General features: G+C 36.4%; 1 protein-coding gene and 1 pseudogene across 1 annotated transcript in view; one reads left to right on the forward strand and one right to left on the reverse strand.

Annotated features, from left to right (window-relative positions):
• Window positions 1-22,084, forward strand: part of DPP10 (dipeptidyl peptidase like 10) — a 1,197,668-nt gene that overhangs the window by 276,469 nt on the left and 899,115 nt on the right. The window lies entirely within an intron of this gene.
• LOC118614486 lies at window positions 10,142-10,240 on the reverse strand (annotated as a pseudogene).

The raw sequence follows: 22,084 nt of genomic DNA on the forward strand, positions 1-22,084 counted from the left end.
GCTTAGGCAATAGAAATTGATATTCTTACATTTCTGGAGAGTGGAAGTTTAAGATCAATGGGTCAGCAGGTATTGTTTCTTCTTAGGCCCCTCCCTTGGCCTGCAGGTGGCCATCTTCTCCCTGTGTGGTCTTTTTTCTGTGCATGCCCATTTTGGTGTCTCTTCTTATTATTATAAGTACACAAATCAAATTGGATTAGGGCCCACACTAAGAGCAGCATTTTAACTTAATTACCTCTTTAAAGGGCCTGCTCCAAATACAGTGAGATTCTGAGGTACTGAGGGTTAATGTCGTCAACATATATATTTTGGAGCGATACGATCGGTCCATAAAAGCACATCTTTGTATTTATTTTTATCATTATCCAAAAGCAACAACAAAAGGATAAAAATAGCTCCAACTCAGAAAAAATATAGAACTATAATGACACTCAGTTTAATAACATTTCCAGGCTTGGAGACCAGTAAGTTTTCAGTATTTTCAAAACAGGCAGGGGTACATTTTTTTGTAATGCTTTAGCCCTATTTTGCTTTCCTTAAAATAAGTAAGGGTATAGAAGTTTCAAGACTCCAGATGATATAAAAATCTTTCATATGGTTTTCACTTTCCTTTCTCTCCCTATTCAATGAGATAATGAAAATACTGATTATTATCTATATTAGTTCCATTCCTCTGCTTATGAGTTTCTTTTTTTTTAATGTTCAAGCAAATCAGCTTGTCATGAGAGTGACAGAGGATTTTGCTTATAATCAAGAACACCATCAAAAGGGAGAAATATCCTGGCTCTTCCATAATCTTTTATGGTACTTCCAAAAGGAAATCTGTAGGCATTCGAGTTAAGAAACGTAAAATCTGAATTTCTGAGAAAGAAGCACACAAATCTTGCTCATAATTTAGTTTGTCAAACAAGTTTTTTTTTTTCTCAGGTAGATAAAAAACATTAACTGAAGTGGTTATTAGGTATGCTTAGAATTTTAAAGGGGAATTTTCTCAAGATTCTCTGCCACATATATAGCCACATCCAGACCTACTCATATACTTATTTCTTCCCTACTGAACTGGGAAAGAAGTCTCTCCTTCAACTATTCTCAGGATTTCATCATCTTCCTCTGGGATTTTGCATTTTCAACTATTCATTCTCTAGGCAATATCACACCCCTTCTTCCACTAGTTTCCTCCAACTAAATTATAAACATGCTCATGTGTCTTCCCAATTACATGAAATTAGAATACATCTATATATATATGTCTGACCAAATTCTGAATTTCTCAACTGAAAAAACTGTCACATTTATTCTGTGTCTCCACTGCTTAGCATGGTTCCCAGCTTATTGCTGCCCTTTGAAAAATATCCGATAAATGAATGAATGAATGAATGAATGAACAAACATTCATACAGGGCAAAACTTTCAGGCAAAAGTTGAATAGTCAGTTGAATACATTTTAATGATGCAAAATAATTGGACACTATTTAGAAAAATAAAATTGGGTGTTTGATTTCATGAAAGACAGAGTCTATAAAATCAGAAAAAAATTGTAGTAAATTATCTGGATAATAACATTTCCAAAAAAAGCCAATGCAGCTAATTTGGGTCAAGCTTACTTTCCCTTCATTTTACTCAAATAGAAGTAGGTCCCTAAGTGATTTTTCAAAAATGATTCAACTTTCCACTTTTTTTTTTTGTCTATATGCTTTGTGGTGCAAAGTGAGAAAATAAAGCCTAAACATTTTAGTGTAGTGTGTCTGATAACCAGAATTTTTATAATGATAGAGAAATAGTCAGGCCTTAAGAGACTCCAAGAATTTTTAGGATCATATTTACTGATAATCGTAGACTGAATAACTTTTTAGTGAGTCAATCTTTCAATCAATAAGTGTTTGCTGAAATCTTTCTGAATGTACAGTAACTGTATTTAGTACTACAAAGAACGAGGAAACCTGTATAAAAGTACCTTCCATAATCGTTGCCATTTGCATTGATTAACAAATATAATAGATGTGAAGTAAATAGAAAATAGTAGAGTAGAAATGATTGTGGTCTTTAGGAATTATTGCAAACTAAAACACAAAACAAAACAAAATAAAACAGAATTATCTTCTGTTCATACTAGTGACTAGGACAGGTGCTTACAATATGCTAAATGTTAGTTTTCACCTGCTTATCTAACTCAACTCATTGAATTTAATCAGACAAGTCTCCATGCAGCAGGAAAAATGCAGTCAGGCTTTGTCCTTTCTTGAGCTACACTGAGGTTCTTGACAGTGGTCTGAACTTCTGTCTGATTGAATAATGTTTACAGGTGTCTCCTCCATCAGTCTGATTCCAGAAGACGTCTTTTGGTTTACTACAAGTTTTAAGGAAGGATGCAGTGATCTGTGCAAAGGCTAACATTTGTGCAGTAGAGAGCAGTCTGCCTGACAGATAAACATCACTCCAGCCTTTCCTAAGCCCTATCTGTAACGAAAGCTTGATGGAAAGGGAAATCTGTAAGACTTCAAGGAGAAACAGTGGCAAGATGGAATCAATAGGAGGCATCCTTATTCCCATCTCGGGAAATCCGGATATCTGTGTGTGTTTTTATTCCAGAAGGCTGGCATCTAAGAAAGTCACTTGCAATTACCAAGCCCCCAAAGGACAGTACAGGGTGTGCAAAACAAATGAGATGGAGAATCAAGTGATATGGGATCTGCCCTCAGCCCTGTCAAAGACTAGCTCTGTGACCTTGCGCAAGACAGTTAAGTCTATTTCCTCAGCTATGTGATACAGATTGTTTTATCCACCTGACAAGGCTTCTTTGAGAATAGAGTGAAATAAAATATAGAAAAGCACCCCACACAGTTCTTGGCACAGTGTAAGAATTAAAACCGTAGCTAATGCTTGAGCACACTACCTGCTCGAATAATTTCAGAAAAAATAAGAATTAATTGCTGTGGTACACCTCCCAAAACATAACGGTTTCTCAGTTGATTGGTTAATTGTCTTCATAAGGGACAAACTGTTTATTCCACCCCTGGTGAAAAAAATTAACACTAGAAAACAGAGTTGAAAGGAAAGCCTATGCTGGAATCCCTCTTTCACCTCTGCCCAGTTGTATGAACTTTCAGGTGAGTTAATATTTTTGAACCTCAGTTTTCTTTTCTGTAAAATTAAGAGGTGGAAATGTAGCATAGAACATTTGAGTTGGACTAAGATGAAAAAGAAGGACAAGTAACTGCTTACTGATCTCAGGCTCCTTTAGTGGCTACCCTACTGATGAAACACATACCCATCACCTCTGATAGAGAGGCACAGACTCATAAGTATGTGCCATAATTATCCTGGAATCTCTGCACTGTTTCTTTCTCTCTTCTCTTATGAGTCTGTTCTTCCCGCCATATGTGTGAGATGTTCAGAGTGTCTTTTGGAAGCCCAGAAGCCCACTTCTGTAGCTCTTATCCGCAGGACAGGGATTTCCCATAGTACCACCTTTTTTTTTTTTTTTTTTTTTTTTTGAGAAATACAGGCTCCCCTCTGAGTCATCTCCAGTTTAGTTTCCCTGTTTCCTAGTTTGAGGTGTCAGGATCTCAATTTACCAATAAGATTAAAACATCAAAGTAACATAATCCTTTGTTGAAATCTGATAAATTGTTGCTGTGCTACAAAAGTTTTTCTACATGTTAGGAAAATGTACATTAATCAAAATAAAGAAATGTTCACATGAAAAATTTTTTAAGAGATTTAGGTCAGAAAGCTTTCTTTCTAATATCACTTCTACTGCCTTTTCTACCTGTTTACAAGTCCTTTTAGAAACAAGGCAAGCTGTCATTCATTCTGTTAATACATTTGACTAAGAGTATGAATGACGATTGAAAGTCAAGGTAAATCTCTGTTCTTAAAATGACAACGCATAGACATCTGTCAATTTTACCTGTCAAATATTCATTTACATTTCTCTAGAACACTTAGATTGTCCTTCTCAGTGCATGCAGTTCTACTGAGACTGTCAAATTAAGGCCCTACATTCCTAGGCTAAGGAATGGGCAGCAACTTAATCTCGCTCATTCGGACTATTCTCAAACTATGTTTTTTTGGGCCAAAATGGGACCTAATTATTTATTCATCATAAAGAATCGTATGTGCATCTGTTCTTGCTGCCTAGATATTCAGAGATATGTTCTTACCCTATGATCAGGTTGTTCAACAATTTCTCTGATTCTGTAGGCTACCTCCTTCTTTCCAATGAACTTATTTCTTTCTAAGCCAGAATACAATTCTATTCCCTGCAACCAAATAATCTAAGTAATACATCTAAGAAAAATATAGCACATTTAGAAGGCATGATGTTGGAGGCCATGATAGATTCTGGTAGTGGGCTTGCTATGAATTAATTAAAACTTTTATCAAAGGAACAATCAATTTTCACGCAAAAAGTCTGGTCCTAGGTCAGTTATTTAAACATAGGGTCCATTTTCTTCATGGGCAGGTTTTAGCAGCATGTACTGTACCTGTGCTGTAGACTTCAAGATACTATACAATCTAGTCATCTTGCATAGTCTTTATTTGGGAAAATTGTTCAGAGTTTCAAATTATTCAGAATTACAAATTAATTTGCTAATGAACACCTGGATATCTGGCACTTTATATATTGCAGCTTTTTATCATAACAATAATTCTACAAGGTAATTTTATCTTCATTTTTATGTTATAAAGAATCTGAAGCTTGAATAGGCATGGATTATTGAGTTTATATAAATAGAGAATTTGGATAGCAATTCAGTTTTCCTTGATTGCAAAGCCTAAAACTCCTTTGTCTACCTCCAGAAACTATTTCCCAGGCACCTGAAACTATTTTTTAACTAATCCTGGCACAATAAAGGAGCATCTGGTTATCAAAGGATAAAGAAAACCTGAGCCCTTTTCCATAATTATTTAAGCTGTCTGATGTGGCAAAGGCCAGAAGAGAAATGTAAAGAGAGAGCTGGATTGGTGTTGAAGGTTGTAAGAGAGAATGTTAAAGAAAGGGGTAGCAAGGCCTAGGGACTCTTGCTTGAAATTGCTGGAGGATAGTGAATCCTCTCTCTGTTCCTCACCTTGGCCTGTGAAGGCAGGAAGAAAGAGAAGAGAACAATCAAACCTTTTGTTATATGTTCAATATATAACAATATTCCCCAAGATATTCCTGGTACCCATGAATGAGACTTTATTAGTGAATAAACTTTGCAGATGTAATCAAGTTCAATTGAAGCCATTAGGGTGTGCTGTAAACAAATATGACTGCTGTTCTTAAGAAAAGAGCAGAATACCACATGAAGGCAGACATACAGAAGATAGCCATTTGAAGACAGAGGTAGAGATGGAAGTTATGCTACCACAAACCAAGGGATACCTGAGTCCACCAGGAAGCGGAAGAGGCAAAGAATGATCCACCCCTAGAGGCTTCAGAAAAAGAGCATGGCCCTGCTGACAGCTTGATTTCTGATGTTTCTCCAGAACTGAGAAAATAAATTTCTGTTGTTTTAAGCTACTCAGTCTGATCCTTTGTTACAGCAGCCTTAAGAAATGGATACATTCCTCATCTGCATCCCCTTCTTACCCACTAAAGTATTAAGGGAGAGTCTGATGTGTAAACAGCCCAAGGCCAAAGGGAAAGAGAGGAGAGGGAGTTCTCACTACCACCAAACTGAAAGATTATTTCAGCCACAGAGGAATATCTGGAACTCAACTAAGCCAGTCCAATAACATTCAAATCAATACAGGCCTGTTGACTCCCTAAGTGAATTTTTTTGAAGCTTGCTCTTGAGGCTCTGTGCCAAGTGATGATACATGAAATACAGATGAGTTAATATTGCCCCAAAATCTCAACAGATTTGTGTTTAGAAACATGGCAAAACCCAATCCATGTTTACAGAAGGCTTCTAGGATACTTAGTAATAATACCCCATCCCTATCCAGGAAGAACCAATGCCCCGTTGTGAGTTTATGGATGACTAGGAGAGAACAACAGAAAAGTCAAATTTACTTTAAGATAATTTTTTTATATCCAAACCTGAAGTTTACATAAAAAATGTAATTTAAGTTGTGAAGTTAAAAATAGGAGTAAAAGCAGGTAAGATGGAATTTTTAAATCTCGAGAAAATAATTATTTTAGTAATACTCAAGTTGAACACTGTAGAACAGATTGTAGTTTTTAAAATAATTCCATTTCTGAGGGTTTAGTTTCTAAACAAATGTATTCAATATTAAATACATCATATTCTGATCAAGGAGCTTTTATTAAAGCATAGATATAATTATTACAACTTCTATAGGTGAAAAGAACAAAATGTATTCCAAATTCTGTAAAATATAAATTCTGTAAAATGTAAAAATATATTGAAAGGTTGCCCAGTAGCAAAACTAATAGCTTAGGTACCCAGGCTTCACTTCTGGGTTTGGATGCCAGCTCTGCAACCAAATAGCCATATAACCTCTCTGTGCCTGCTTCCCCAGCCTTGAAATAAATATTATATAGCACCCTGGTTTTCTCATCTATAAAAGATGTTATTGTAAAGATTAAATGATTTAACATTTTTGAAAGGTATAAAACATAAAAGTTGTATAGTGCCGCAGAGAAGGTGCTGGATAAGTATTAACTTTTGATGATGGTGTCTCCTCTGAGTAGAATTGATGGCTTATGTGTTGGTGGTAGACATGGTGATAGAGTTTTGATCTTGCTGTCAGATCGTTTAACACTAAAGGTAATGATTATTCTAAACAAAACACAAAGTTTGAGACTATAAATGCAGGAGAGGATACCTTTGGCTGAGGGGAACCTAGACTACTTCCCAGAGATGGTGGCATTTGAACTGGTCTTGACGCAGTCCTTACTAAGCAGAGTTCTGGATCCATTGGCACAGTCAAAGCACAAAACAGTTTAAAGATTCGGAGCTAGTTGGACATGAACATATGGAGGTCGGTAATTGGATATGCTTTTAACTGGAAAGGTCTGCTGGAAGTCATGTCTTTACCAAGGAGCTTGAACCTTATTTTTGCAGGCAACAGGGAATCATAGAAGATGTTTGAACAAAGAGTGGCAAGATTATATAGTTTCACTTGTAAAAATAATAAGTAGACTGTATTGAAGATATGGGAGGTTACAGAAAGAGAGAATAATTTGGAGGCTATTTTCAATAATCAAATGAGAGGAAAAAATCAGTGAAGATTGAATTGTAATCGAATTTGGCATTGGAACGAACAATGATTTGCATGTACCAGGAGGGGTAATGACCTGGACTAAGACTGGCACATAATGCTCAGGAAAGGGATAATTCTGACCTGGAAGTAGGAGAAAATGTTAAAGAGAGCTGTCTACATTGTTAATCAATTTGAAATAGAAGCAGTTATCTAGAGAATGCAGGCTAAGGAAAGAGATTTCATGTAGGGAAGGGGTGGGCAAACTATGGCCAACTGGCTAAATTCTGTCTGCTGCTTGTTTCTGTAAAGTAATATTGGAACACAGGCACTCTCATTTGTCTATGTTTTGTCTATGGCCGCTTTTGTGCTACAAAGGCAAAGTTGACTAGTTGTGAACATGTGGATCCAAAACCTAAAATGTTCTCTCTCTGGATAGAAAATACTTGCTAACCCCTAATCATGAATATCCTGATATTGAGGTAAATTTCAGAAATTGATTTTGTTCATATACTCACCTTGCTATTTCTTTTTGAGATATAATGAAAACAGCCTCTGAAATTTCAAGCACTTTAATTAGCAACTTAGGAACTAGCATTTTAAAAGAGAAACATGAGGGGAGAATACAACTACTTAAAACCAGCATTTTCTATTTTATTGAAAAAAGGCTGTCACATAAACATATGCACTAATAGGTTTTGGTTTGTTCCACTAGAGAGAGGAAACTAAAAGGAATATCATACCAGATTATTTTAATTCAGTGGCAGAAATTTTTAATCAGACCTGCTCTCTAGTCCATCTTGGTGAATGGAGAGTATAAGGAAATACATGGCATGGTGACTGCTTTTAGAAATTTTTAAATCTCCATAGGCAAATGCCCATATATGAAAACCAAATAAAAACAATATAAGGCAATATTGACTTACGAAAGGAGAATTAATGTGTGAATTAATTTTTATATCTTTCCTCTTTTCTTGGAGTTAGGGACAAAGATAAATGTCCATAGAAACTAAATAATGTTTTGAAAATCAGGACAATTTAGGTAATGTCTGGGGTTTATCTAAAATATGGAGTTTCTCTTGAAATATCTGAATATGTGACAACACCGGGCTTGCTGACCTAGCAATACAGGAGCCCCCTGAAGCTGGGTGTTGGCCTCCCCTTCACATGGGAAATATGCTTTTCTGTTCACACAGTTTCTTTCATTTCTTCTTGTCTCATGCTGAGCCAGCTTCACTTATTTATATTACCCACTGGTCTTTCAAAGCAATTGATTTGCAATCCTTAATTTGGAAGCACCGTAGACTTCTTATTGGTGACTAGCAGTAGAGAAGAAGGGCTCTGATAATGTGCCTTCTGTCAGTTCTTTGACTGCTTTTATGCCATGTCCCATTGCAGTTTCATTTTATCTTTCCTTTGCTTTATTTCTATCTCCTTGTATCCACCAGCAGGAAATTGACCAAAGAGAATTGGACTATTGTCTCTCTTTCCAGTATCCATTTCTTTTCTCTTTCGCTCTCTCTCATTCTTTTAGTCTGATCCTTTACACAAATGTCTTGTGAAATGCCAATAAAAATAACCATTGTGACACAAAGCTCGATAGATGTCCCAGGGGTTCAAAGAGCAGAGTCCTCTTTGGCTTCATCCACTGGGTTCTATTTCTGCTGAGCCAAGTGCATTTGATTCACTCATTCATTTGCTCTGACCCCATTATCTTTCTTTTTTTCCTTCCTTCCTCTACTCATAGGGCAGAAAATATCAATATACTTTTAACAATCTTAAAAGAGAATTTAAAAATCAGTCAAAAAAAAAACGAGGGAACAAAAGTCTCAAATGGCTAAGTGACCTGCCCATAGCTACAGAATGTAGTCATAAAAAAAGTTCTCTTCAGGAGAAGGAAGCCTGTGGGACTGGACTTGACAATTCTGGTGCCTGGGCCCATTGTAGAGATGAAGACAAAGACATCCAGAGGCCTGTGGAGTGTGACCTGAGAATCATGTTAGATAAGGTGTCTACAGCTTCTATTCTCTTTTGTATTTGATGAGCAAACCCAAAGGAACCAGGAGAGACATTGTCATTAGAACTTGGAATAAGAAATAAAAGCAAACTGTTCTAAGGATTTTGCAATGACAAAATGAAAATGGAAATGGGAATGAATATCATAAAGAACAAGGCATTTTCTTTCTCTAGCTGCCTCACACCCTTCATCTTTTAAGCATAAAATGGGTAAAAATCAAGAAAGAAAATTTAACTTACCAGTGAAACATTGTTTCTGAAACTCAAGTTGAAGTACGAAAGAGACTTCCTAAGCTAATCTCAATGTATACATGTTTATATACACACATGTAGTGAGAATACACTGTAGATATCATATAGTTAGTTCTGTATAATTTGCTATGCAATTTTAGAGTAAAGGTACATGGAGTGTTCCCTCTTCCTCTCATTAAGAACTGAAACATAAATAAGAGAAGGATGATGGTAAGAAAGCCCTTTCCCAGCCCTACTCCTGGCATTTAGATGTATATCACACACGTGCGCGTGCACACACACACACAGAGTATTATTGTTTTAGGATACATCTTATCTGACAACTTTCCTTTAAGAATAATAAACTATGCCCTTCACTAGTAAAAATGAGTCTTTGGTATGTCTTTGCTTTTATCAGTTGTTTATTCTTTGTAAAGGAGATAAGTATGAGATCTTTTATTTAAGTGCTGTTGAAAGGAATTTTAGACACATATTGTACATTTGAATATGAATTGCCAAAGTCATCTACAATGTACATTTTCCATCACATGGTTGCATTCACTTGTGTTGATATAGAAGCATTTGTCACTTATACCTTTAACAAACATTAGCAGCTGAGTGTATGTGTAACATTGTTTAATTATAAAATACACAGAATTGCCTAAAATTTATAAGCACATTTTGATAAGTGGCTCTAAGGAGAAAACCATTGCTAGGTCAACAAATAGAATACTTTTTTGGAAAAAATATATAATACTTCATGAGTTTGCCTGTCATCCTTGTGCAGTTTATGCTCTCTTCTCTGAATCATTCAAATTGCTGATCATGTGCTTTCCAGCCCTGTGTGTTTTTAGCATTGGTCTCAACTTTACTACAGTCTCACTGGTTATTTCACTGTTACCAAATATACTTTGACTTTGCACTTTTGTTACACCTTTGGTAGGAGATTTTTATCTCCACTCTAACACTGGATTATCTCACTTAGCTAATGGATCTCCTTGAGAATTCGCTCTAAACCAGTGCCTCTCAGGTTATGGCCCATCAGTGCTGCATTGTAAACTGTTACTTGCCTGCTATGAAATTGAATATAGAGATTGAGAGTAAGCTCTTAAAATATTTATGGCAATTGGTCAAAAAAATTTTCTGACTCTTGAATCTAGTAAAAAAATGGGCTTTGTATTTTGTTATTTTATTTCATTTTTCTAGAAATTTATTTTTTAAACTATTCTACAAAAGTATATATCTATGAAAAATTGGAAGTAAAACAAAATAAAGCAAGCAAAAATCTAGCTCTTCACTGGAACAGTTAGAGAGGCACTGCTGTAAAGGAACAGAAATTGCTTAGAGAATACTTTTCACTTTGTGGTTCCTGTGAGAAATAGACACCTGGGGTATCGGGAATTTTTCAGTTAAGACAGTGGGAGTTTTTCGATCTGAGCAAAAGAATTTGGCATTCAAACCTTGTCTATTTTGAAGACTCGCTTACAGTAAGAATGATATGCTATATTTGTGTGTTTTACCAGTGTCTTCTGCACTCATGACCACCAAGCCATGAGTGGTGGTTAAGAATTATAAGATTCATATTGAAATATCAAGATAAGGAGACTTATCCTGGCACTGTTTTCAAGAGTGAAAAATTAAAAATACATAAACAGGAAAGAATAAGGGTTAGCATACTAAATTATGGTGGATACAATGATGACACACCCTTGATCATCCAAAAGGCTTGTGGTAAAAGAAGTATCATTTATCATGTATACTCTATACACTGTTGTGCTAGGGTTAAAAAATGTATGATGTAAAGAAGTATATATTTAGTATGACTATTTTTGATAAAGAAAACATATTCACATGTAAAGAGACATACATAAAAATGTTCTCAGTAAATACCCTTGAGTGGTAAGTTTACTTATTTCTTTTCCTTTATGATATTCTGTGTTTTGTATTGAACATGTTTTATTTTTATTTTTAATGTATATAAAAAAATTGAATAAATGGGGCAGCTAGGAAAGTTTGTAATAAAAGTAATAGGATCTCTGAGAAAGATTGAGAATCAGGTAGTCCGAGACAAGGATAAAATTAAGGCAAAGTATGTGGGCGGCTGAATGGAGAAAGGAAAATAACCTGTGCAATGACACCAGAATTTTAGAAGTTGCTAAAAACAACAACAATAAAAAAAAATGACTGGGCCCCACCTTACACCAGATGAATCGGTAACATCTCCCAAGTAATTCAAGTGTCCCACTAGGTTTCAGGAACACTGCGTTAGATGATATAGTTCACCTGTTCTACCAAATTAATCCATGTCGGTTGCCTGACTGGCTTTCAGAAACTAGAGTTGCATTATCCCAAAGCACAAGGTTAAGAATAGAAATAAGATATTTTTCTCTTTTACAAAAGCATTTCCTCCCCTCAGCACTGGTGGGATAAGAATGAGGATTATTTGTATGTGATTACAAGTTCTGGAAATACCAGTTGAAATAATCTAAGCATTCTGAATTTTTAAAGCTAATTATTTAATGAGGTAAACCTGTGATCTGGAAATTGAATGGTGAGATTGCTTTAGGGTATACAGAGCTGCATCTAAGTCAATCCTCCTGAAAATGTTAATTAGCATCAAACAAAGAACAATGGAAGATGTTTGCTTTCTTCCTTGGAGACCAAGTTCAGAAACCAGCCATTTTGTGTGTGAGCAGAATCTGGAAATGGCAAAGAGTTTTAAATAACGAATTTTAATAGGTTCATCCCACTGGGAGAGACACTTTTGATTATCTGTGACCTATACCAATTATCATGATTCTCCCCACCGGCCAACCATAATTTTAATAACTAATCAAACTCAGCTTGCAGGTTCCGTGAAATGCCAAATACACGTGCAAGTGCTTTTGCTAGTTATAAAGCTAGCAGTTCTTGCTACCTGACCTTTTTACAATTTCTCCAACTACTTATTCACACTCTAGCCACATGTTTAAACGCTCAGAGTTATTTGGTTCTTATCGATCCCAGGCACTACCTGTTTGGTCTGAGAAATGACCTTATGCGGACACCTAGGGAGGCCTGCCCTGCTGTGAGAAGAATTCCAAAAGAAGTTTGGTTGGACATTCAATGCAGATCTAAAATGGTGGCTAGTGAAGATGCATGGGGTGAATGAGATACAACAAATCCCTGGTGGCAGTCTAGGCCCAAGCAAGTATCTGACAGAACAGGATTAAGCAAGAAGCTAGCATGAGGTAATGAGGACAACCAGACTGAAGTAGGTGCCTCGGGCTCTAAGGAGCCTTCCACACAGCTACCTTTCTTCAGGTTTTAATGTGTTTCCTCACTCTAGCCTTATTCCCCAGATTAGAATTTACAGGTTTGTAGTTTAGGCTGAAAACCTTATTAAAATCCTGTTCATGCTTCTTTTGTTTTATCATTCAATTTTTGCATCCTTTGCTCTATACCAATGCTTAGAAAACTTAAACGTTGCTTACCAATCACCTGTGGATTTTGTAAAATGCAGATTGTGAATAAGTCAGTGGGTCCGTCATTGGCCTAAAATTCAGATTTCTAATAAGCTTCCATGTGATGCCAGACCATGCTATGAGCGACAAGGCCCAGCAGTGATTCTCAAACATTAGTGTACTAAAACTACCTGGGAGTCTTGCTGAAACTCAGACTGCTGGATCCTACCACCAGAGTTTGTAATTCAGCAGTCTGAGGTAAGACCATAAATTTGCATTTCTAGCAAGGTCCCAAATGATGCTGATTATTAGGGTCCACACTTTAAGAACCATTGCCTCACCTTACAGTGCTCCCAACTGAATTCAGCTGTAACTACTCAGAAGGACGGGTTGTCACCCCTTCCTCTAAATGTGTGCCGTCCCTCCTCTTTTGGCAGTTTATTCAGGGACGACAATAGAAAGATAATAATCATCTTACTCTTCAGCCATCTGTAAAATAGAAAACGAAAGCCTCCCAACCTTTTAAACCCTGAAATGTTATAGCAATAGAGAAAAATAAAATAAAATGAAACAAAGCAAAATAAAATCATACAACCACTGATCAGAGCCTAGAAGAAAAAACTGAGAGACGAGATGTCTCTAGCTACTGTCATCATTCAGTCTGCACCATCAATGCCTGCTCATCATCCTACACCCACTCATACTTGATCTCAGACTCAAACTGCTGCCTGCAGCTTCATAGTAAAAAGGACATCACTTTGTTCCCTACTGTCAAAGAGCCTTAAGAGACAAGACTCAAGGTCTTGTCCACAGCAGTGTTTCTTATACTTTTTTGGGCATCAGAATTCTCTGAAAAGCTGTTAAGGCACAGATTTTGGTCTGGGATGGAGCCTGAGAATTTGTATTTCTAAAACTTCGCAGGTGTTATTAAAATTTCTGACCCCAAACAACTTGGAGAACCACAATTTCGAGGGATCACATTAAACGACATCCCTGTTTTACTTGCTTACATTTTTCACCAATTAAGATAGAAAATTAAACCAAATTGTTACTTTTGCTGATAAAGCTGATATTGGATAATAAGTCTTAGGCATAAATCAACTATAGCTTTCTTAAGGCTGACCCAGAATTAGATAGATGTGTACACCCATCCACAGGCAGCACGGAACCCCACAAGCATTCCTTTTGGGGACCTGCCCTTGGGAAACCGATGACATGGAGAAGCAGAGCAAAACGCATGTTCCCTGCAGGTAGCTAGGTCCTGAAGAAAATGAAGAGAGAATCAGAGATAAGCAAGTTCAGTTCCTTCTGTCAAGCCCACCAATTGAGTAAATAATTTTTCATTCCCAAGGAAAGTAGAAAATGAGGGAACAGGAGGAGACCAGAAATGAAGAGCTGATGGATATCCTTCCTCTGGGAACAAGTGGGTGATGAATTATTAGTCCTCTGAAAGAGAACCCAAGGCTCAAGCTTGCCAACCCACTCTCACTTCAAATACCAGGCTAATGTTTCCCCCCGGTTAGTTTAATTAGTAACTAAATTGAGTTCAGATTCTGTCCTATATAAAACTAGTTACTTAATCTCTCTGAGCTTCAGTTTACTTATACACAATGAAGATATAAAATCAAATCTCCAAAAATTATTGTGAGAATGAAATAAGGTATCACTTATATCTAGAAGGGACTCTCTATAACAATTTTTCTTCTCTTTCTTCATCCTTTAGCCATATAAATTAATGCAATGAAATATTTCATATCATACCTGACCTTGACTAACTCATAATCTTGAAGTAAAGGCCATAGATGTAAAAAGTTTAAAACCAAAAAGCCAATGTATGGGCTAAAAAAGGAGATTATAAGAGTAAAGGAAATATGTAAAATGTCTATGAAATGCCTAGCACATAGTAGTTTCTCAGTTCAAGATTATAAATATATATATATAGTTCAGATTCTAATGCCTGATGATTTGAGGTGGAGCTGAGGCAGTGATGCTAGCTCTGAGGAGCAATTGCACATACAGATGAAGCTTTGCTTCACTCCTCTGCTGCTCATCTCCTGTTGTGCTGTGCAGCTGGTTCCTAACAGAAAACGGACTGGTTCCAGTCTGTAGCACCCCTGGGGAGGGTGGGAGAGGGGGTGGTTGCAGGAGGTTTGGAGACCCCTGCTATAGTGGTTTCATTGGAGCATCATGGCTTTGGTTGGCTCCAGGAGGAAAGGCAGCAAGTTAACAGCAGGAAAGGAAAAGGACATTTTATTGATGGAGAAGGACGTGAACGGAGCTTAGCACAGAGATTCAAGGGGCCAGTGAAACAGGTGGCCAGACTTAGATGAGATTAGTTGTTCTGCTCACAATCAGTTTTAGTCCTGAGCCAATCACTGGTCTTAGCAGGTCTCCCAGCTCGAGTCTTTTATATCCATTTCTCAGTCAGGTTGCCAGCACTGAGAGCATAAGTAGCAGTAATTTCTCTGCCTTTAATGTATAATGGCTGGATTGATTTGAATGTCAGGGCAACTCTCAAAGACTGGGAGCAAGTAGTACATTCTCTGTTTGAGTGTAGTTTTTTTCCTCTTTTTTTTAAAAAAAAAAAAAAAAATCGTTGATTCTCAATCTTCGCTGCACATGAAAACACAGAGAGTGTTAAAAATAGAAGAAATTCCTTGATTCCACCCCAAATCAATAATATTCAAATCTCAGAGGGTGGAGTCTGGTATCTATGTTCATTGTAAAAGCTTCCCAGGTGATTCTAATTTGCAGCCTGGGTTAGGAAAGTCTGCTTGAGACCGAGATAGTCTGCTTCCTTGTGTGAAGACGGCATTTCTATCATTGATTTTTCTCAGTAATGATTATGAAACAATTTACGAGTTAGTCAGACTGTGAGTATCCCATGAACAATACTTGTATGAGATTATAAAATAAAATTGCAATTAAAAACATGTTTTCAAATATAAACTGAGATTCTCTGGCAAACAAAGTGACTGTTTAAATAAAGGTTAGATTTTATGTTAGTGAATTATACAAGTTATTTTGAAAAAGAGATTGGGGATACAACAGCAACTTAATAAAAACATCTGTGACTATTGGAGTTTGAATAGGTTATTTAATGCAGATTTATCTTTTTAATGAATAATAACTCTCAAATAGAATATTTTTGTTGTTCGGATGCTAAGTTGTTAAAATAAATATATGGGCAAAATTTTATTTCAGTTAGCAGGACTGAGAAATGAATCTGTATTAATGTCCAGACCCTTATTTTCCATTCATTTACTCATTTATTCATTTATTCCACAAATATTTATTGAATCAATTCCTTTGAGTACCTAGCACTGGATTAGGAAATGGTTACAATATTTTTAATTAAAACAAATTTGGTTTCCGGCCCCTTAGTACTTACAATTTAATGGAAGACAGACAGTAAAGAAGAAAACAAATGATAAATCATATTAAATGCAACGAAGAAAACACATACGATTTATTGATTGAGGAAAACTGTGTGTGAGTGTGTGTTGAGGGAAGGTTGTCTCTACTGTGATAGAATCTAAAGGTCCTCTCCAGCTTCCCAAGATGACAGGATGAGATGGAGCCAGTTGTAAAATAAGGGAAACTACAAGGCAGAGGGCAGTGAGGCAGAGAAGAACTTAGAATGTTCAAGATGGGGAAAGAAATACAAACCAAAATAGAGAGTTATTGCAAACATGCATTCATTACCATTTCTTTTATTTTCTACCTGTATTCTTTACATCTTTTGTCTACCTTTTTTTTTTTTTCTTTTAGCATTAGACAAAGTCAATATTTATTATTTTCTATGTAGCAGGAGTTTAGGATAGGCTGTGAAGATGCAAGGAAGAAAAAAATAGTAGTAGGAGGAATTATGATGTAAGAGAGATGTTACATTCAAGATATCAAAATATGTTTGTTCAGAAAAGGCAAATGAAGATAGGTGTCTAGTATGACTTGAGAGTCTAGAGAATTAGGCAGAAACTCACCCATGAGAAGGTCCTTGTATACTCTGGGGAATCATGGTCATGATCCAAGATCATTTGGTTGACAACAATTGAATTTGGAGGGGTGAGCACATGCATTTAAATAGCAAAAAAGAAGTATTTATACCTAGATAAGAAAGTTATCTACTCAGTTCAGCTCTCCATATTTGTCACCCAATCTGAGTACTTTTATAAAGTAGGTCACAATCAAAGCTGATTTCTTAGTGGTTCTCAGCTCTGGATACATATTAGAGTGACAGTGGAGAGCTTCACCAAAACCCTGGTATCTAAGCTCCCTAAAAGACAAATAAATCTGAACTTCTATGGGGAAGAGCCAGGGAGTGACGCAGAGGATTTAGAATACATTTAAGAAATATTACAAATCACCAATTCTTCCCTCAAAGGGAATCAGTCTTCACAAATTGTCAACCCAATATGGCAAGAATACAGTGTCTCCCCTGACCCTCAAGCTCTCCATTCTTAAGCTCCTTCCATCTCTAATTGTCAGACATTCAGAAATTTCTGAGCATATGCTCATGATGCCATTTTCTTTGTCTGAAACACCACTTTATTTTTTCCTGACTGGGAAAATTGTACATATCTTTAAGAATCATTTCAAATATTATCTCTTAATTCAAATCTTCATTTAAACTCCTAAGAAAAATGAATTATTCCTTAACAAAACAATGTGAAGAGAGCTCTGTTGAAGCACACACTGGTCATCATGTGATTACTCTACATATCAGATTAGAAACTTCTCAAGGGCTTGGTTATGTGATACTCATGGCATGTGGCCTGGTATCTACACTATCTTAAGTCTTGATTACATGGTAGGGTAAAGAAGGGAGGAAAGGAAGGAAAGAGGAAAAGACACAGGTATGTAAGAATGAACAAACTAGTTTTTACACTGTGGTGTCTTGGGCAGCCAGAGGTGTACAGGTATCAGAAACATCCATAAAAGGGTATGTAAAGGAAAAATAGGCATGCCTTGGAGCCTTTACTTATATGAGTACTTTCAACATTTTAAACTTATTATTTGATCTTTTTAGCTTTAGAACGCTTTCTTATTTGGTGTTTCAACACATATAATAGAACTTTGTAGTTCTCAAAGTGTGATCCCCAGACCAACAAGTGTTGAACTTGTTAGAAATGCAAGTTCTGACAGTCCGCTTCAGACCTACTGAATCATCAGATCTGGGGATGGGACACAGTTTTCTGATTAATAAGCTTCCTCAAGTGTTGCCATTGTGTGTTCAGGCATGGATACAAGTGAAGTTACTTTGGTTGAAACATGGTTGGCCGCAGCTGACAACCCCCATATCCAATCCAAACCACATACCCCAAATACAGTTCTGTGGAGACTCTCTCCACAGAGTCCCTTGGTTCTCACAGAAGAAAATCTAATAAACTGGCCTTGCAGATTTGGGCCCTGTCTGTGTTAAACACAACTCTGGATGTTGCCTGATTCCAGAGTTCCCAGGGTTCCCTGCATAGATTTTTTAAGAAGAATTATTTCTATGGATCAGTTTGATCAGTTTTAGATTCAGCCGTCTGTCAATTCACACAACTACATGTCTAATGATTATCAGAACTTTCGCCTGAAAAAAAAGTTAAAGCAATTACTAGTTTGATATGTGCAGCCAGTCCAACCCTACACACTTTCCATGAAACAATTCCCTTGTAACACTGCAACCTTCATGACTGGGCATCTACATTCCTACAGGTGCTGTTGACATAGTGTATGCTGAAAGGATTCTCAAGCTACCATTCCAATGAATCACATACCAGTCAGTTGAAACTGTTATTGTGAGAAACAGTCTAATCTGAGGATTTTTTCCTCTTCTACTTAAGAATTTATGGCTGTGTTAATTTAGCATCCCTCCTCATTACACAGCTTCTGAGTAAGTTATATAGTAATGATGAATGATAAATCAGATGGCCAGGCCTATATTACTCATGACATTTTAATAGCATTAATCTAGGATAGCTTTTAATTGTCCATTCTATAGCCTTTAATGCTGAGAAGATAAAGGCGTTTCCATTATTCTAACTGTATTTCAGATAAATGTAAAGGCTCAAATAGTCAGTCCCTCTAACTCTATAAAAAAAATTTTAAAAGGCTAAATTAGAGATGTCTCTATGCCTGAAAATGAATTATTTTACAGAAAAATTCTTGATTAATCACACTGGAAAATAGTAGGAACCTCAATTAACTGTACATCGCTTATATTTTGCTTGCTGGGAAATGACATAAAGGATAGGACAATAAAGTTTCATAAAATTTTTAAAAATTCAAAAATATTCAAAGCACTCTTATGCCTTTTTACATCTATAATCTAGTTAAGTGAAAACCGTTAATCAGATAACCTGTAGTCTAGTAATATTTTTAGTTATGAAACAAAAAGTTGATTATTTTTAAAGGCTCCATTTGGAAGACAAGAAATGGACTAATACATTTTCAAAGGATTTTTACCAGGACTATTGTAACCAATTGGGTTAATTTTGAAGTTATGAAAAGATTGCTTTTCAAGTGTTCTACTTAATCAAACTTTTATTACAGTGACTACATATTTTGATCATATTTAAGAGAGAGAGTAACCCAGAAAAATGAAGTTTCCATAAAATTTATGTTTTACACATAAAGTACCAAAACATGTGGATTAACCATTTCGGTTGTGATCAAACTGTTTATGGCCTGATTAAACAGGACAATGACTATCTTTAGGTGCCTTGATGATGTTGGTATCATTTGTGAGAGTTAATATAATAGTAACTAGGCTATAAAACATTCTTGTTCTTACATCAATAAAACTCAGTATATTTCTTTGTTTCTGTACTAAATAGTACCAGACTAGCGGTCTGTAAATCTTGAAAAAGAGAGAGAGAAAAAAAGAAAAAGAGAGAAGCAGGGGACAGGGGCAGAAGAAGAAGGAAGGAAGGAAGGAAGGAAGGAAGGAAGGAAGGAAGGAAGGAAGGAAGGAAGAATAAAAGGAAATCCTTTAGTTTTACCTCCTTTTCCTATTTTCTCTGCATGTCATTATGTTCTGGAGCAAGATTTTCTACAAAGTGATTAGGGACTTAGTCTGAACATGGCTCTGCCTATGCTACTTTACAACTAGAAAGTCGTGTAGACAAATCAAGTAACTTGGATCAGAAAAGCAGCACACAGAAGATTTATAAGTGTTTAGGCAGCAGTAGGTCAGAGGCCATGGAAATAAGTTGAGATCAAGAGTAGAAAATGAGATCTCTATAGGCTATGCAATTAGACAGCATCAGGGGAATTGCCAAGAACTGGAGGGTCAGAACAAAATGAAAAGTCAAAGTGCTAAGCAAAATAGTTAGCAACTAAGAGATTTGTGGGAATTGAAGCTGATGAAAGAATTTGAGAAGAAGACAAAATATTTGGAATCAGATATAAGGAAAGGACATTAACAGAGAGGCAATTATTACATCTTGGCTTCAAATTCAGTGTTTTTTAAATCCTACATCCACCCACTTTCAACCATCTGATCCCCCCACATCTGAGCTATCATATCTACTACTCTCTTAGTCTCTCTAACTTGTTGCCCCATGCAGGAGATGCTGTTGCTGGGCCACCTAGATCCTATTTACCAGGCAGGTGTGCCCACCCTCAGTAGCTGTGAGCCATGGCTGCTAATGATCTGCATTTGCATCTTTCCCCTAAGACCTGTTGTCAGCATACAGGGACATACCCTCTGAGTGTACGCTTCAGCCATTGTCTGATACTAATATACAAAAGTTCGGCTCCTTTCCTGGAGGTGAGATAAACCTGTTGTGCTATGCAGACTCCAGAGCTTCCTGTGTGATCAGACTGAGACTAGATGTCAGCTAAACCAGGTCTTTGTTGAGCTTCTAACCTGGCAGTATTCCAGTGTCCTCAGTTCCTTACAGTTTTTTTCTTCTTCTGAGCTTTCTCCTACTTACACAAGTTCCTCTTGCTGAGGCCCAACTCTGTGAAACCCAATATAAGATACACTGACAGCACAAGTCAATATAGTTATTTAACTTAGGATAATGACATGACATGCCAAAATGGTGTTTTTAACTTTATTCTAGTGAGCAGAAATTTCACATCATTAAAATGAGTGAAATTTGTATGAAAAGAAAAGGACCTTGAATTGTTTTTGACATTATAAAGGTTGAATATTATCTTGTTTCTTACTGGATATATTTGGAAAATGTTTGAGAAACTCCGTGAAAATGAACAAATATATACAACTCTGAGAAAATGAAGATATTTTAGAAACAGATTTTTTTCTTAAAAAAAAAAGAAGTAAAGTAGGAGATACTAACAATTCTTCTTAGCTACTTTGACTAGATTGGAGGTACATAATATAACCAAATTGTTACTGTATTTTAGTTGTTTTTTGTTTATTTCCCCTATGTTACATTTTAAAACATGTAGGGTCAGATGACTTGAGGAACTTGCTCAAGATCACATAACTAGTAAGTCTTAAACTGTTCTTTGAACCAAGGTATCTGACTTCGAGCCTTATGATTTTTCCACAGGTGTATTTCAAAGAGAATTCTAAAAATTGTTAACTGAACAAAATACTGAAGGAAAAAAAGACAAAAGGGAAAGAAGAAAGAAAGAAAGAAAGAAAGAAAGAAAGAAAGAAAGAAAGAAAGAAAGAAAGAAAGAAAGAAGGAAGGAAGGAAGGAAGGAAGGAAGGAAGGAAGGAAGGAAGGAAAAGAAAAGAAAAAGATAAAAGATGGAGGGTAGTGTTGGTGGTTGAAGTGAATTTTGAAACTCTGTATATTATATCCCTGTTGGAAGACAATTCTCCCTGGATTTCTCATGTTTTTATACACTCTTTTAAGCAAAAGCATTTTAAGAATTTTAAAAAGTCAATTTAAGAATGTTTGTATAAGGAGACATTCCAGGATAGTAAAGCAAAGATGCTTCCCTTCTCTTTTTGTCCATATTCCTGGGTAATAAACAGAATATCTGTCTCTGGAGGGGAGGGTAGATGGATATGCTGGCATTCTCTTATAAGACTGGGGATTTTCTAAGCTCAGTGTCCTGCAAATGTATCATCCCCATGGGACTAAGGGGGCAAGAGGAACAGAAGCATGGAGCTCCTGTTGCCTGCTCTGATGGAAATAACAAACTATGTAATTCATTTGAACCTATTGTTTCTTATCAGCCAAATCAGTGGAAGTGTGAAAGCCAGCCTAGTAGCTTCCCACCATGCTACTGCTTAGGACTGCTGACCACTTGACAATTCCCCTCCTAGGAAT

This window comes from Rousettus aegyptiacus, unplaced genomic scaffold (genome assembly GCF_014176215.1).
Source record: "Rousettus aegyptiacus isolate mRouAeg1 unplaced genomic scaffold, mRouAeg1.p scaffold_m13_p_2, whole genome shotgun sequence".
Lineage (NCBI taxonomy): Eukaryota > Metazoa > Chordata > Mammalia > Chiroptera > Pteropodidae > Rousettus > Rousettus aegyptiacus.